This window comes from Populus trichocarpa, chromosome 2 (assembly GCF_000002775.5).
Source record: "Populus trichocarpa isolate Nisqually-1 chromosome 2, P.trichocarpa_v4.1, whole genome shotgun sequence".
NCBI classification, from domain to species: Eukaryota; Viridiplantae; Streptophyta; class Magnoliopsida; order Malpighiales; family Salicaceae; genus Populus; species Populus trichocarpa.
Window position 1 is genome coordinate 6,939,985 of NC_037286.2, and position 10,206 is coordinate 6,950,190.

Below are 10,206 nucleotides of genomic sequence, written 5' to 3' on the forward strand. Positions count from 1 at the left end.
AAGACATTTGCCTCAAATAATTGTATTTCTGATCTTTTATAATCGTTTCCCCTTGTATTAAGCACAGTTTTATACATAAATTAAAGTGCATTATGAAGGCATTTGTTTAAAGTATATAGTAGTATAAAAGGAAGTGGAAATTGATCACCTTTTAGCTCTGATGGTTGCAGCGAACTTGGATGTGGGTGAACCGACGTATCCAAGCTAAATCATATACTCTCTAAAAGTTTCTTCTTTCTTTTTATTATTCCAAGTCTCGAAAGAATAAAACTAAGCATCAACCCTCCAAAAAAAATAGTGTACAAGGGTATCAAAGATTGAGTGAAGATTGCAACGAGACTTGTATTTATCAGCAATCATTCATAATTCCACAACTAAAGAAAGGGAAAGAATATTACATGAAACAAAGTTTTTATTTTTAAAAGTTTTAAATTAATAGTAAAATAGAATTGAAAGTTACAAGGTGAAGGAAAATATTATCCTTTGAATCCTAATTTCAGATGACGAAGGTGGCAAAAGATTCTCTGATCTTGCTCAATTATAACTTGGATTTTGTTCCTGAGCTCTGACTTGGTCAAAGGCTGACCTAGATTTGGTTTTAAGTCCTTGGTGTATCATCATCAAACCATGCTTACGAATTAATTTCACAAATTACAGAGGTTGAAATTGAATGTTATTTCCCGAACTGAAGTTTTCTCTACTGACCAAAGATGTTAGCTAGTGATAGGTCGAGCAACAATAAGGAGGGGGGAATCTCTTCCCTGAAAGAAATATATTAAAACCCTTTATATATATATATATATATATATATATATATATATATATATATCCTTTTTTTTCTTATAATAAAAGTAGTGCTGTTAATTCGTATTGGACAGGAAAGAACAAATTCATATCACAAGTATATGCTAATGTAGAGTGTGAACATAAAAATAGTGAGTAATCGGGGCGGTGGAATGAATTTTTGCTCACTTTAATTATTCATGTATTTTAGCTAGGCAAAGAACCAAGTATTTGTTCCCTTTTCATACTCTTACTTTTCTTCTTTTTATCTTCTACTGTATTTCCAAACTTTTATTAATTCAGTGTTCACATCACTTTCTTGCTTTCACATTCATTGCCTGTTAACCCACCCTCCCTAGTCCCTCCCTCTTTCTTTATCATTCACTTTGATTTTGACCCGTCGCCAGCCACCGGCAACTCTTTCTCTACTCCAATGGAGACCCCACCCTGCACTCTCTAAAGGATCTTCTTAGTGGAAACATTAATGTCTTGCAAGTCTTTTTTTCTTTGTTTGAGTAAAAAAGTTTAAATAACCTTCTTCTTTCTTTCATTTCTCCTTTCCTTCTCCAAAAACCCTAATCCCGACACATACCCTGAAGTAGAAGAAGCAATTATGTGTCCCGCCTTTTAGCCTTTACTCTTCATGACCCTTTCGTTCCTGTTTCTCTTTCTGTTCCTTTCCTCTCTAGCCATCATATTTAAGAAGATCTGTGTGCATTTTTCTCTTCTTTTCACGGAAACTTTCGCTGTTAGCTCAAGACAAGGAAGAGATTGCCTCCATTTCAGATCAGGCTTTAAAAGATACGGAAACTTTCTCAAAGGCTGAATTTTATATATATTCATTTACCTGATGGGTTCTTTTGCAGAATCCTCATAACTTCTTTTTTAGATTACCTTTTCTCCTCTGCTATCTTGCAACTATCACTATCTTCTTTCCTTTCTGCTGTTTCAACTTTTGTATGTTATGGATTCTGGTAATAGCGGTAGTATGCAATCGTCTAGTGGTGGTGATGAAGAGTATGACTCAAGGCCAGAGTCACTCCCAGCTTTCTTGAATCCTTCTACCCACAACTTTGGTCCTTCTCTGCTTTCTCACCAACAACCGGTCACTTTGTTTGATCCTACACCGAGTCTTTTCCACGTTTTCTCTCAATCTCAACCAAACCCAATTATGGTTCAGTCACGAGGCCTGAGATCTGACCCGAATTGCACTGATCTTGGTATCAACCTACCAGACTCATTATCATCAAGTCAATCAGCGGTTTTGGGTGTTCAAGGATCAAGTCAAGCTCTACCTTCCTCTAAGCAATTGCGATCGGTTCATGACGATGGAGGACGCTCTTCTTCACCGTCTCATGACCAGACACATGGGATAGCAAGAAACCCCAAGAAGAGAACAAGGGCATCAAGAAGGGCACCCACTACAGTTCTCACGACAGACACGTCCAATTTCAGACAAATGGTGCAAGAGTTCACAGGGATCCCAGCACCACCATTTTCAGGCTCACCGTTTACTCGAAGGCTCGATCTTTTTGGCCCTGGCTCGGGTTTGAGGTCTGGTCATCTGGAACCACTCTACCCTCTACGTCCCACAGCTCAAAAGGTTCATCATCAGCAAACCCCATTTTTATCTTCTTCTTTTCCTTCACTTCTCAACAATAATATTGTTCATACCACTAATATTGCTAGTACTAGTACTACCGCTAACAATAACAATACTATTTCCACAGCCGCAACTAGTACTTTCAATCCCAGTTCACTAAACTACCAACTGCCTGATGATATAGGCCTACACAAACAAACTCGAAATCTGCTAAACATGCAAAATCAAATGCTTTCAATTCACCCCCTTCTACACCCCCCTCCTCCTCCTCCTCCTCAACAATTACCTAATGTGCCTGGTTTGGGTGCAAATTCTAGAGCAAGTTTGCCTCTACCTTCCCTTGAGGAATTGGGTATGGGCCATGGATATGTTAATGCAAACCTTAGTGGGCTAACAAGTCATGTAACAACAGAAGAGATGAGATTATCGAATGATGGGAGTCATCATAACTTGAGGTCATTGAATGGGAATTATGGTAATATGCAACGTGTTAATAGCTGTAAGTTGAATTACTCGTCAGCTTCATCAGATTTTCACCATGAAAAGGGTTTAGAGAATGTTTCTTCAAGAGGTACAGAGGGTACAGTTGATTCATGGATCTGTCCTTCAGAGTTCAGAGTAGGAGATCATTAATCAAGATTCGCTCCATAATTAAGGGAGTACAAAGTAGATTATGAAGAAGGTTTGCTGCAGGCAGCTGATTGTCATGTGTAGATGGTGGTGGTACTGTTGACTGTGATTTTGGTTGTGACGATATAATTCTGTTATTGACCTCGGTTCCCGACACTTTGGCTAGATTGCAGCATCATATCTTTTTTTTTCCTCTCCTTTTTCAAGAAATAATTATAATTTTAGGAGTATCAAATTACGAGATATTACGCTTTAAATTATGTGTAGATATGTTCATATGTTCCTTCTTTATATTTGTCATTATATATATTACTATGCATGATTCGGTTTTCCAACTGTTATTTTTCTTCTTCGAGCTAGCTAGTTCGAAGTAATCCAGTTCTAGTTGATTGCTTTACACTTTCAATCTTCATCTGGTACTTTACTGGATACCATCATGTAGTCCCATAACAGTACAGTACACAAAATTGTCTTCCTCGTACATTATCCACCGGAAGAAAATAAATAGGTCGGTGGTGCCGCGTTAATGAAGAAGATCTTCTCTGCTGAGAAAGATTTGTTGCTATTGAGTGGTCCAATTCTTGTTTTTCTTGAATACTAGTTAGCATACATCCTGCGATGTCCCAGTACCATTGAGGTGCAGGACAAAGCAACAATTTTTATTATGGGATGCGAACAAGCCTATCATTTTTTACTTGTTATCTTCTTCAACAACTCCATTTTTGTACACGCAGTGCCCTTTTTAACTGTCTTTGTGTTTGTATGATTTTCCAATTTAATATTGTGATATGATCTCTTACATGGTTCATCGTATAATTCATGGTATATATCTTCTAGGATAATAGTTCATTTTACTCTCGGATATGGTACTATAGGGGATAATATAATACAACATAGAGTGATTGGTGGCAAAGATTAGGGGAATCCTTACCTGCCACAATCATAAACTAGAAGTTAAAAAATCCATCCCCATTACATCCTTATCCTTGATATTATGATTCTTAAGTTCTAATTCATTTATATTCTTAAAAAAAAAAGTTCTAATTCATTTGTGCTTATTAATAGATATAGATGCCCATTAAGAAACCAAGAGATCGAACTAGTTTACCTAGCTTCAATGGATTTGAAGACGTGTTAAAAGTTAGTTTTTTTTTTTTTTTTGAATTTTAAAATCTGGGAACAACTCGCTTGAAACATGCGCACACAAGGCTTTTCTTGCTCGGCGCCCTGCTTGAGACCATCTCATTATCAGTCTGATTTAAACAACCCTCTTCTTAATTTGTTCTTTCTTTTTCTATAAGGGCGTAGCCCAAAAAAACCCTGCGAATTCATGAAAGCATTAAGCATGAGCATTTGTAAGCTGTAGCTGCATAAGTTTTGTGACGATATAGGAAATGCAGACAGCACCCACGTTATATGGCGAAGTCATTATTAAAATATGGTGGGCTCGTGATTCATACATTCCATATTGATTTTTGAAATTAAAAAAAAAAAACAATAAGAATATGAATTGCCATGTGGGGGCGTGGAGGATTAGATGATGCTCCAGTATAAATCTCATATAACTCTACATCTACGACTTTTATGCGGCCACTGGTTCTACTTATGCAAGCAGTTTGTGGTATAATTGATGGCAGTCTGTGGTAATTAAATAGATGCAGTTTGTGGTATAATCGATGACTTAATAATAAGATGAGGTTCCTGCCATTAAAGTCAATGATAATTCCAGTCCTTGCTTTTGTTGATTGGTTGTCCTAGATTTCCTTCTCTTTTTTCTTGGTACATCTCCTGGATTTTCTTGATCAGTTGTAGGTCTTCATGGAAGAGACCACGGGGGGGTTTATAGCTGAAATAATAAAAGTATGATTATACAATTAATTACATGGGCATAAACAGAAGCGGGAGAAGAGAGAGATCTTGGTGAAAGAAAGAAGGAACAGAAAATCTATAGTGAATCATTTTGATAGCCATACGAGATGATTAACCGTAAGAATTAGGGAAAGTAATAGCAAAAGGCATGGAAAATTATCAAACCAGTGCAGAAACATAATTATGATAGAATTTTTGGGAAACAAATTGGCAGAGAGCTGTTACTTGATTAGCTATGATATAAATAAGCAATTTGCAGGATGAGGACATGTTTTGGAGAGGAGTGGTGACATGTGACATTTTCTCTTTCGGAATCATGGTGGCCCAGGCCAGAGAATAATATGGTTTTTAGCAATGATGATTGTTTCTCTCTAATCCGTCTACCTCTCTCGCTCCTCCCTCAGCTCCCAGTCTCCCTCAGGGTCATGTGAAAGAGACTGATCTCTACGTTTTGAACTGAAAAGGTTAATTAGTGCAAGTGCAGACTCTCTCACTCTCTCAATTTCGAGCCATCCCCAGAAATTTGAAACCTTTCTTTCTAATCTCTATCATCCCCGCGAGAGAGCATGCATTCATGGAGCATCTGCGATAGATCATGAATGTTATGTGTGCATGTATTAATTGGTGGTGTATTAAATCTCACCTCGTGCCAAGCCTTGATATTAAAACGTACTAAATTAGGAGCCCATAATAATCCAAATTAATGTTAAAAGCAAGCGTAGTGGGAAAGAGAGATCTGTCATTCTGTGTAACGCTGGTTTCTCTGTCTTAACTTCTCAGAGAAAATGTCTGTTTTGTAAATTTCGAATAATATGAAACATGTTTTGAAATAAATCAAGTGGAGCATATTTATTAGTTTTTTGCTTGGAAATATTATTTTAAAAAAATCTTTTAAAATGTAAAAATAAACTGGCTCAAAAAATTGTTTGAATAGAAGTTAAACCGAAATAGATTGAAGAAAAAAAATACTAAAATAACTAGAAAAATAATTATGAAAAAAAAAACATATTCTAGGTAGAATGAATATATTCCTCACCTAAGCTAATTAAAATAAACTAATTTGTTATAAAATAAGATATATTAAACATGATTTTTTTCTGGATTCTTACCTGGATATTCTCACATCCTTTTAAAAATTGAAATTTAAATTATATTAAATTATAGGTGATCAATAATTAAATAAAAAATTATGCTAGTTTGTATTAAAAGAATTTATTTGATATATCTAAATTTTATTTTTAGACTTTCATCTTATTTATCTATCACATAAATATATTCATTATACATTTAATATCACATGATACTGCCTAGCTAGTTAATTACTCTCGCGAATCAAGACAACAAGATCAAATATAAGCAGTTTCTTAATTAATTATCCCTTTTCAAGTCGTGGTATATATTATTGGCATCTTTATCACTTGATCGAAGGCCTCAGGTGTGGGCGCTACTTAGCGAGGCAAGGCTATTTTTTTAATGTAAAACATTATATTTAAATTTAAAATGAGGTAAAAAATAATATAAAAAAACTGATTATAATAAATTTATAATCACTTTAATTAGGACTAGGTCAACTTCAAATATCTTGTCAAACATGTGATTCAGGTTATATGACTAAAATAATCTGATGAAAAAAATAAAAAGAATTGCAAAAAAAAAATTATATAAAAAAACTCATGTTAATTTTTCAAATTCATGACCCAAGTCATTAGACTCGAAGCATCTAATTTGAAAAAATCATGAAATCCAATTCTCAATCAATTATATATTGAAGGATGCAATTAGAAAACAAAAATTACTTACTCAAAAGAATTTTTAAAAGTAGAAATTAAAAGAATGAGAATTAAAATTAAAATACAAAATAAATTTATAATTGATTGAAAGGTGATATTGAAAAAATAATAATTTAGTAAAAGGAGAAAAAAAATAAAAAAAATAAGGCTCAAAATTGACATAAGAATTAAAATAATATTGTAATTAAATGTTAAAATTAAAAAGAACAATAATTTTTACAAAAGGGTCAATATAAAAATTAAAAATCAAAACAATGAGGATCAAATTGAAAAATATAATACTATCAATTTAAATTGAAGGATGAGATAAAAAAAACCAATTAAAGTTTTACAAAATAGCCAAGACAAAAAAATTAGAAATTCAAAGAATGAATATCATATTAAAGAATATAATATTTGATAAATTAAAATTCGAGTATGAAACTAAAAATAAATAAAATTTATAAAAAAATCAAGATAAAAAATAATAAATAAAATTAAAATATCATCTTGTAACTTTGAAGAATAGTTGGTTCGAACCATCGAGCCTGTTTGGAAGTGTGGTTGTGGTTGCTTTTGAAAGTGTTTTTTACACGGAAATATATTAAAATAATTTTTTATTTTTTAAAAATTATTTTTGATATAGCGCATCAAAATATTCTAAAAACATCAAAAAAATATTAATTTAAATAAAAAAAATAAATTTTTTTAAAAATACTTTTAAAATATAAAAATAATTAGTGCCGAACTCTTGCCTCAGACTTCTGCTGCTACGATATTAGACCTTGGCCTTGGCCTCAAAATTAATGATAAATGCTGCTGACTCCTTTGACAATTGTTCTGTTTGGAGACTGGACTCGGTTAGCCACATGGGGAACCAGAACGCGAGCAGACCGTTGCCCCATTAATTCAGAGTAAGGAAAAAAAATACAAATGTACTAAACAAAATATTTTTTAGCAAATTTAAGATTGGTCATAAAAAAAATTGTTTTATATTTTTGTCATTTGTTGTTGATTTTTCTTTTTCTTGACAAATTTTAATAAATTGGTTATTAATTTAGGTATAGAAAGCTCCAATAGCAAAAAAAATTGTTTGAAGATGAAAATAAAAAAACTTTAGCTATTATGTTTTATCTAAACGTTTAATATATGACATAATTTCTTGTACAGGTGACAAAAATAAGAAAAAATAATAAGGCTGTGGTAACTATGTAGATTGTTTGACGTTAACTCTAAATAAATAATTTATTATTATGGTAAGTTTTGTGATGTAATATATAATTAATTGTCCTGTACCTTGAATATAATGCAATGGTTTAATATATTTTTATGTTTGATTATGCATTTTTTAAAATTGTAATATATGATAGATGATTACAATTATATTGACTCATCATATTGCAAACATTACATTAAAAAAAGTTGTGTAATTAACTATTACATGATTACAAGCAATCATATAAGGATCTAATTGTAAAAACAATTATAAGAGCTGAAATGTAATTCTTATAAATATGAGGATCGAAGAATTTTTAAATGAAGATGAATTTGCAAATAAAAATATAGAAACTAAAATGTCTTAAAAAAAATCACAAGAACTAAAATAAAACTTTATCAGATATCTATTATACTCCATTATATTTTTTAATACTGTACGTTTTTTCATATATTGGTACTGTACTATACACCACTTTAAATATATATATATATATATATATATATATATATATATATATATAGAAATACAAATTTTTAAAGGGTTTTTCCGCTCGTAACATTGTTTCATGGAGATTTTGGTAGGAGGGCTTCTTTTCCTATTTTTTCCAGGATGATCTTGCTCTCCCTCTCTCTCCCTGTGCTTAAAATTGCACAGAAATTCATGTGGTTCGTGCAGACATGGAGACATTGTATTGTCTGCCTAGGCAGGTCTTATGTGATTTTCATCAACCCCACATGTCCCGCACTATAAAAATATACTTTACAAATAAATTTACACACGTCTACCATGTTATCTATATTTTGCACTCTAATCCTTTGTCGTTTAATCAAACCCTTAAAAAAAATATAATTAAACTCTAATTTGGACTCAAAATAACTAAATTGTGCTAAAAAAAATTCGATAATCAAATTGAAATTTTTTAAAAATTATACTATTGTAATCCATAATAAAATATGAAAGAATGAACAGAAAATTCATGTAGAGTAAAAACACCACATCATTTAGCTTTATATATTTAATGAATTTAGCTTTATATATTTAATGAATGGACAACATTCATTCCACCTATTCATGAATACAACTTAACCAGAGGACAACCTGAAAGGTGTAACTTAACTGGTTAGACTCTGAGTTTGCTCTCTAGAGGTCACCAGTTCAAGTTCCATAAACTTCAGGGCCACTAGAGGCTTATATAGTTGTTAACTTCAGAACTCGTAAGATTAGTCGAGATGCGCGTAAGCTGATTCGAATATCCACGTTAATAATAAAAAAAAACTTACCAGAGGACATAATTATTGTATTCATTCTGAAAGTGGATGCTCTACAAATTAACTTGACCGAAGGTAAAATTCGTTTCAATATTAAAAAAAGTAAAAACAATAACCTATTAACATCTAAAGTTCTAATTGCGCAATCAGTCAACTACTCAAGCAATTTTATATCCCTGCAAATTGCTTTTACCAATAATCATAACATTTATAATTATTGTGCTTGTCATGAAAGGAGAAATTTAAATGGCGCCCATTCTTCTGCACTCGAAGGCAGAGGAGGACTCGTACTTCTTTAGTTTTTTAAAAAGTGGATGCCCTATATATATATATATATCGATTTTTTTAAATGGCATTGTTCCTGAACGCAAAAAAACATGAAGGTATAGCATTGTGGAGAACTTGGACATTCATCGTATGATGGTTGCGTCGTCCCATCAATGCAAACTTCATTTAAAAAAAAAAAATTGTTTTGATTTATCTTATATATTTATTTATATATCTTATAATTGACCAATCAGGTTTTGGTTGAGTTAAATTAAATTAATCAGGTCTATCAAACATTAATAAAATATAATTTGATTAATTATTGAGTTGATTTAATTTTAAATTCAATTTAAATCAAATCATCGGTCACAAAATGTATTTTTATTTTTATTTTTTATATATATAAAAGAAAAAATTGCGTTGTTGAATATAACACAACCTTGACAATATGAATGTTAAGATTTGGACATTCATTTGAACAAATGAATCAATATGAAAGTTGTGCTGTTTTTAAGAGCACAACTTACATATTTTTTTAAAAAAAACACCGCAACTTTTATACCTTTGTGTGTGTATTAGACGTGCTAGTTTGTAAAAAAAAAGAAAAACTGTGCAGTTCTATTTTCAGGAAGAAAAAAAAACTCCGGCAAATCACCAATCTAGATTTTTGAAGGATAAAGTGACGGGACATTTTCTGACAGTGAACTGACGCAGAAGACAACGTCAGCGCCAGCTCATGCCTACGAAGAACCGAAGAGAGACGCGTCACACGGGCTCCCGAGACCCGCAAGAGGCGAG